The sequence below is a fragment of the Osmerus eperlanus genome, chromosome 11, assembly GCF_963692335.1.
Source record: "Osmerus eperlanus chromosome 11, fOsmEpe2.1, whole genome shotgun sequence".
Lineage (NCBI taxonomy): Eukaryota > Metazoa > Chordata > Actinopteri > Osmeriformes > Osmeridae > Osmerus > Osmerus eperlanus.
The window spans coordinates 17,631,478-17,640,228 of NC_085028.1; the positions used below are offsets into that span (position 1 = coordinate 17,631,478).

The 8,751-nt window shown below is 46.3% G+C and overlaps 1 long non-coding RNA gene across 1 annotated transcript; it reads left to right on the plus strand.

Annotated features, from left to right (window-relative positions):
• The first annotated feature begins 1,723 nt into the window (after positions 1-1,723).
• LOC134029613 (uncharacterized) lies at positions 1,724-2,752 on the plus strand. The gene is made up of 3 exons (XR_009931656.1): positions 1,724-1,822; positions 2,047-2,147; positions 2,350-2,752. It is a non-coding gene; the product is annotated as an uncharacterized LOC134029613 (long non-coding RNA).
• The last annotated feature ends 5,999 nt before the right edge of the window (positions 2,753-8,751 follow it).

The window sequence follows — 8,751 nt, forward strand, 5'->3', positions numbered from 1 at the left end:
TTTCTCCTCTCCTTCTCTCCTCTTTCCCCTCTCCTTCTCCCCTCTTTCCCCTCTCCTTCTCCCCTCTTTCCCCTCTCCCTCTCTCCTCTTTCCCCTCTCCTTCTCTCCTCTTTCCCCTCTCCCTCTCTCCTCTTTCCCCTCTCCTTCTCCCCTCTTTCCCCTCTCCTTCTCCCCTCTTTCCCCTCTCCTTCTCCCCTCTTTCCCCTCTCCTTCTCTCCTCTTTCCCCTCTCCTTCTCCCCTCTTTCTCCTCTCCTTCTCCCCTCTTTCCCCTCTCCTTCTCCCCTCTTTCCCCTCTCCTTCTCCCCTCTTTCCCCTCTCCTTCTCTCCTCTTTCCCCTCTCCTTCTCTCCTCTTTCCCCTCTCCTTCTCCCCTCTTTCCCTTCTCCTTCTCCCCTCTTTCCCCTCTCCTTCTCCCCTCTTTCCCCTCTCCTTCCCTCCCATCCTCTCCTTCCCTGTCCTTCTCCCCTCCCTCTCCCCCACCCTCTCCACCTGAATCCTCTCTTCCACCTCTCTTCTCCCCTCCTCTCCCCTCTTTCCTCTCTTCCTCATCCCCTCTTCTCTTCTCATCTACTCCCTTCCCCTCTATCCTCTCGTGCCCTCTTCCGCTCCCATCCTTTCTCTCCTCCTCCTCTTCTCCACCTTCCCTCTCTCCCCCTCTCCTCTCCACCTTCCCTCTCTCCCCTTCCCCTCTCTCCTCCTCCTCTCCACCTGCCCTTCCCCCCCTCCCCTCTCCTCCCCTCTCTCCACCTCCTCCCCTGTGCTCTCCACTTAGCCATGCCACCTGAACCCGCTCATCCTCTATTCATCCCCCTCTTTCAATCCCTCCATCTCCAAGGGTGTCCAATTAGAACCAAGCCTGTTTTCCAGTGCTCTTCTCCTCCACCTCTCCTCTCATCCCTTGTTTCCCCCTGCCCTCCACTTAACCTTTCCTGTGTGTGCGTGGCTGGTTTTAGTGGCATCTAGTACCAGGTGGGCTGGCGAGGCCTTCACAGCCACACTGGAAACAACAGAGGGGAGGTGAGAGACTGGAAAATGCAGTGAACACTGAAGGGCAGGTATCAGACACAATACATAAGAACAGATCCACGAGAATACACGTCCTCATATGGTTCAAAAGAGCTCTGCTCCCTGACTGTCTGTCTGTTTTCCTGTCTGTCTTTCTGCCAGTTTGTCTGTCTTCCTGTTTGTTTATCTGTCTGTGTTTCTGGCCAGATCACTGTTTGTCTGTCTATCTATCTGCCTGTCTGCCTGTCTGCCTGTCTGTCTGTCTGTCTGTCTGCCTGTCTATCTGCCTGTCTATCTGCCTGTCTATCTGCCTGCCTGTCTCTCTGTGTGGGATTGTCCTCAGAGAGGTCAAGGCCCAAGGGAGCTCCAGGAGTCCCAGAGGGCAGGGACGGGCCAGTGAGGCCCAGCTGGAGGCGCCCCTGCTGGGGGAGATCTGAGGAAGAGCCCTGGGTCTCTCACAGCTGGGACCAGGCCTACATAGGAATCTCTCTGTGGAATTTCCTCTTTTCTCATTCCTTCCTCAGAATGGGGGCTGTGCTGTTGTAGTGTCTCACACGTGCTGTGTGTGTGCGTGACAGAGAAGTTGAGTGTGTGTGCCAGCGTAAGTGTGTGTGTGTGAGGGGTTGAGGCAGGGCGGGGAGGGGAGGGTGTGTTTTCGGAGCTGTGTGTGTTGGGCGCTGAGGGTGAATCTGCTGATTCCAGTTGGGCTTCCAGGGTGAGCCACACTCATCCCCTGTGTGACTCCTGTCACTGGGGCTCCAAGCCAGACCGGGTGTCCAGCTGGAGGACCAGATCAGAGGAACCATGGCCCAGAGAGGTGAGGTGCTCCAGCCTGCTTTTACCCTCCCGTAGAAGTGTAGCTTTACAACCTTCCTATAGAAAGTAGTGTTATTAAGCTTTATAACCCTCCTATAGAACCGTGTTAGTAGTCTTTATAACCTTCCTATGGAACAGTGTTGTTAAGCTCCTTTGTGATGTGTCTCATTTATCAGCTATGCGACTTATAACTCATAACTAACTCTCTCCCTCTCCCTCTCTCAGCTGTTGGTCAGTCTGACTCGTCCCGTCAGCTCTACCCGGCTCTCCTGATGGTGGGCTGGATCGTAGGCTGTGTGGTGGTCATATACTTTGTCTTTGCTTAGGTATGGAGAGAGAGAACGGGAGGAGGGAGAGAGAGGGAGAAAAAGAAAGAGAGAGAAACGGGTGGGAGGAGAGGGGGGAGTGAGTTGGGAAAGGAGAGGAGAAATAGAGAGAGAGAAAGACAGACAGAGTTGCATATCATCTTGCGTAACATAATATAATAAAAGTCCTAACTGTAACATGATGACCCTGTTTCTCCAGCAGGAGAGAAATTCATGAAGGTCTGGCTGATGGTTCTTCTCCTGGGCGCTGGATGACGATGGTGATGATGACGATGGTGATGATGACGATGGTGATGATGACGATGGTGACAAGCTGCCAAGCAGATCCTGTCCTGATCGTAGCACACAGTCTGGTCGCCATGGTAAAGAAGTAGACCTTCCTGTACAACACACCTATAGCAGTGTCATTATGTGCTCTCCTTCTCTCTCTTTATTCCTTTCCCTCTTGCTCTCTATACATATTCTCTCTCTCAGTCAAACCTTGTTAGAGAAGTTGACTTTACCATAGTTTTTGTTTACTCAGAACAAAGGTGATTTGTTTTGTGTATGTTATAAGAATAGTACAACTATAAAAAAAGTGTGTCAACATATACAGTATTATGCGATGCGTTTAAAAAAACTAATTCTTTCCCTGCAAAATGTGCACTGTCCTTTTGCTGTATTAGTAAACAGATTAATCATATATTTAGAGTCATTTACCCAAGTATAAATGGAATGATTATTATTAGTACACTGTATCCAATTCTTTATTGTAATTTCAAATGAAATAAAAGGAACTTCAGGGTTCATCTCAGTGTTGTCTGCTTGCCAGCCCATCATATCAGTTATAATCATATCAGTTATAATCATATCAGTTATAATCATATCAGTTATAATCATATCAGTTATAATCATATCAGTTATAATCATATCAGTTATAATCATATCAGTTATAATCATATCAGTTATAATCATATCAGTTATAATCATATCAGTTATAATCATATCAGTTATAATCATATCAATTATAATCATATCAGTTATAATCATATCAGTTATAATCATATCAGTATTCATCATATACGTTTTAATCATATCAGTTACATTTAGTCATTTAGCAGACGCTCTTATCCAGAGAGCAGTTATCATATAAGTTATAATCATATCAGTTATAATCATATCAATTATAATCATATCAGTATTCATCATATACGTTTTAATCATGTCAGTTACATTTAGTCATTTAGCAGACGCTCTTATCCAGAGAGCAGTTATCATATAAGTTATAATCATATCAGTTATAATCATATCAGTTATAATCATATCAGTTATAATCATATCAGTTATAATCATATCAGTTATAATCATATCAGTTATAATCATATCAGTTATAATCATATCAGTTATAATCATATCAGTTATAATCATATCAGTTATAATCATATCAGTATTCATCATATACGTTTTAATCATATCAGTTACATTTAGTCATTTAGCAGACGCTCTTATCCAGAGAGCAGTTATCATATAAGTTATAATCATATCAGTTATAATCATATCAATTATAATCATATCAGTATTCATCATATACGTTTTAATCATATCAGTTACATTTAGTCATTTAGCAGACGCTCTTATCCAGAGAGCAGTTATCATATAAGTTATAATCATATCAGTTATAATCATATCAGTTATGATCATATCAGTATTCATCATATACGTTTTAATCATATCAGTATTCATCATATACGTTTTAATCATATCAGTTTTAATCATATCAGTATTCATCATGTCAGTATTAATCATATCTCATTTGTCATTATTAATCATTTATCATAATTAATCATGTATCATTTATTAATCGTGTATCATGTACCCTAATGTGAGAACAGACCCCTCCTGGTAAAACAATACACAGAAGAAACCTTGGGAGGACAGTTCAGTGAGGGATCTCCTCTTCCCGACATGCTCGGTCACATAGAGAGCAGAGCACAGCCTGAACATAGTCATGCAGTCACACAGAGAGCAGACCACAGCCTGAACACAGTCATGCAGTCACGCAGAGAGCAGACCACAGGCTGAACACATTCATGCAGTCACACAGAGAGCAGACCACAGCCTGAACACAGTCATGCAGTCACACAGAGAGCAGACCACAGCCTGAACACAGTCATGCAGTCACAACGAGAGCAGACCACAGCCTGAACACAGTCATGCAGTCACACAGAGAGCAGACCACAGCCTGAACACAGTCATGCAGTCACATAGAGAGCAGACCACAGGCTGAACACAGTCATGCAGTCAGAATGGAGAGTGTAATGGTATCGAAGGGAGTGGAGTTGTTCAGAGTTCTGCATCATCAAAGCTGGATGTTACAGTGTCAGACTGAGCAGGAAATGGCAGAACGACTCTATGATCTCTTCTCAACTGACATTCATCTGGACTGTGGTGAGAAACGCCTGCATAACAGTACTAAGTGCTCTCAGCGTGTTCGTTCATCATCACCTGCATCCTCAGAGTGGAACACAGATTCAGAACTGAAAATGTCACCGTTTAAAAGGGCCACCTGTGTGTGTGTGTCTGCATGTGTGGCTGTGTGTGTGTGTCTGTAAAGAGTGTGAGTGCATGTGTGTGACTGTGTGGATTGAGTATGTGTGTGTAGAGTGTGTGTAGCGTATGTGTTTGTGTGTGTGCATGTGTGTGTGCTACCTCTCTCTCCTCTCTCTTTGATCCAGCTGTTCTGTTATCCTCTCGATGCCCCATTCAGCAGTGACACAGGGTTGCCATGGTTATTCAGCGCGGTAACAATTCACCTAAGGAAGTGATGCCTTCTTTGGGAAAGAGCTTGTTACAGATGGTTAGACAGGAAAAAATATGCCATTAAAAATCCAAATTACTCTTGTAGTTTACAATTCAGAACAGCATTTTTTACTTTACTTGACCATATTTGCTTTGGATAAGAGCGTCCGCTGAATGAGTATACTGATGAATGAACAGTGTAGAGTGCAGTGAGCGTGGTCTGACCCAGAGCGGATCAGACGCAGCGAGGAGGCTCATTTAGGATGAGAAGGACGTTCACACACACACTGAGATACACACACAAGTATGTATGCATGTGTACTGTACACACACATACACACACACACACACACACACAGATATTCGCACACACACAAGCTGGTATCGTTTAGCTGCCAAGCTGTTTGCAATAAATGGCATTATTACTTGTTGATACCATGTAATCCCCGTGGCCCATAGTGACACATACACAACTACACACACACATATACACATACAGCTACAAGCACACATACAGCTACAAGCACATATACAGCTACACACACACACACATATACATACACAGCTACACACACACATAAACACAGCTACAAGCACACACACGACCAGGCAAATGGAGTTGATTTGATTAGATCGCATAAACCAGTGAGCACCTGTTGAGCAATAAAAATAACTTCCAGGTGTTGCTCTCTCCTCTTGATCACTGAGTCAGTTTCCCTCATAAATACACTACTTGCTGGCACATACACACGCAGACACACACACTCTCTCTCACACACACACACACACACAAACACACAGACACAAACAATCACACACACACATACACACTTGTTGGTGGGAAAAGAAATAGAGCCTGAGGTGGTGGCAGTTAAAGCAGATATAGCAGCTCTATAGGAGTCAGGTGGTTGAGCGGTTAGGGAATCGGACTAGTAATCAGAAGGTTGCAGGTTCGATTCCCGGCCGTGTCAATTGACGTTGTGTCCTTGGGCAAGGCACTTCACCCTACTTGCCTCGGGGGGAATGTCCCTGTAGCGTCTGCTAAATGTAAATGTAAATGTAAGCTGTGCTTTCCCGCTGGAGTGCTTCCTATAAACCCTGTCATCCTGACTGGTGTTTCTGCCAGATCCATCCTTCTGTCCATCCACTACATGAGATCAGTCAAAGTTGTAGTGTAAAAAATGTAGTTCTAGCTAAATAAAGTGGTTAGAGCATTCAACTGTAAATCAAGAAGTCTCAGATTCGAATCCCCCGTTTGGGATAAAAGCGTCTGCTGAACGGACAAATTATTGTTATTGTTCTACAGAAACTCGACTGTATTTCCACAATACTCTGTGTGACCACTAGATGTCACTGTTGTGTCCAGCAGATCTGTCTGGGCGTCCGTGTCAGTGGCCGCTGCCCCACAGCACAAAACACTCGTCCCCTCAATCTCCCCTAGCTACAATATATACGTTGTTACATTATAGTACATTTCATTATATAATATTGATATTATTGGCATTATTTAAAACTACCTTATAGTCATTTATGGTCTCTTCATGCCTCCATGCCACCCTACAACTACCAACTGCCTTCTCCCCCCTCTCTCTAGCAGCTGGTCTCATGTCTGTATTCTTGATGTAATATCCTTTTTCCACTCACATTTTAAGTGATGGATGCTTCATCAGTCACACTCCTTGAAAGGTGAACAAGATCCTAGAGGGTCTCCAGACTGTTTTACTGCCGTTACATCACCTTGTGGTAAAAGCTGGTTGATTTATGGAGAGCACGTCTCTCTCTCTCTCTCTCTCTCTCTCTCTCTCTCTCTCTCTCTCTCTCTCTCTCTCTCTCTCTCTCTCTCTCTCTCTCTCTTCTCTCTCTCTCTCTCTCTCTCTCTATCTTCTCTCTCTCTCTCTCTCTCTCTCTCTCTCTCTCTCTCTTCTCTCTCTCTCTCTCTCTCTCTCTCTCTCTCTCTCTCTCTCTCTCTCTCTCTCTCCTCTCTCTCTCTCTCTCTCTCTCTCTCTCTCTCTCTCTCTCTCTCTCTCTCTCTCTCTCTCTCTCTCTCTCTCTCTCTCTCTCTCTCTCTCTCTCTCTCTCTCTCTCTCTCTCTCTCTGTGTCTGTCTCTGTGTCTGTCTCTGTCTCTCTCCATCCCTCCCTCTATATCTTTCTCTCCTTTAGAAGGGCTTGTATCCCGTGGAGAGAGAGGGAGCGAGACAGAGAGGAAGAGAGGGGGAGAGAGGGAGGGAGACAGAGAGAGGGAGGGAGGGCGATAGAGAGGTTTCCAGGAGGTCTAAATGCAGGTGGGTGGACAAAGAGGCTGTCTCCAGCGTTAAAGAGCACTCCAGATCAAGTGTTGTGTGATTCCTCGCTGTGAGAGTCTCTTCATCATGTGGAGCACAGTAAGAACCACTACAGACCATGAAGATGTCACGGCAAACATGACCCTTGCGTGTGTGTGTAGGGGTGTGTGTGTGTGTGTGTGTGTGAATGTGTGTGTGCCTGCTTGGTTTGTCCTCATCTTATCATAATGTGATAACACTATAAGCTGTCACAAACACTTACTGCCATGGAAACCAACATCTGCACGGCCCCCCCACCCCCACCCTCCATTCACCCTCTGCCCTCCACCTGAATCTTCACCTGTGAGTGTGTCTAAGTGTGTGTGTCTGAGTGTGTGTGTAAGTGTCTGAGTGTATGTGCGGGTCGCGGCGTTCTCCCAGCAACATGCTGAGGTGTTGTAACATTAGTCTCCAACCCGCCACACAACCACACATCCCTGTACACATACAAGCACACACACACAACCCCGCACACACACAACCACACATCCCTGTACACACACAAGCACACACACACAACCCCGCACTCACACAACCACACATCCCTGTACACATACAAGCACACACACACAACCACACATCCTTGTACACACACAAGCACACACACACAACCACACATCCCTGTACACATACAAGCACACACACACAACCCCGTACACCACACAACCACACATCCCTGTACACATACAAGCACACTCACACAACCCCGCACACACACAACCCCGCACACACACAACCACACTCACAACCATATACAAACAAAAGCACAAACCACACACACACTCCACCCACCAGCAACACGGAGGTATGAGAGCACCATGAATGCCAGCGGATGGTTGAACCCCACGGCATTCTGCCAGGAGATGGGGAGGGGGATGGAGGGAGGGAGAGTGGGGAAGGGGAGGGAGGGAGATGGAGGGAGACTGGGGGGGTGGGAGGAGGGAGAGAAAGAGAAGGGAACAGAGGGAGGGAGGGGAAGGGGAGTGTAAAATGTATTTTTATATCAACGTCAGCGTACGTCTCCATGTCTGCCTTCTCCCTAAACATTGTTACGTCATTTTCATTCCTTGAATGATTCTCTCCCCCCCTCTCATTCCCCCCCCCTCTCATTCCCCCCCCCCCTCTCTCCCACCTCTCATTCCCCCCCCTCTCATTCCCCCCCCTCTCTCCCACCTCTCATTCCCCCCGCTCTCTCCCACCTCTCATTCCCCCCCCTCTCACCCCCCCCCCCTCTCTCACCCCTCTCATTCCCCCCCCTCTCCCCCCTCTCATGTTTCTCTGTAATCACGCTAGCCTGTGTGCCAGTGAATGTGTTTCTAATCAGCCCGTGGGCCGCATGGCCTATATTTAACACAGCCGTAAAGATACCACAGATAGGCGCCCTGCAAACCAGGAGGAGAGGGAGGGGAGGGAGGAGAGGGAGGAAGGGTAATTTTGGATGAGAACGAAGACAACCATTTCCTGATTGAACCAGATTTAAATATATAAACATTCACCAGAATTA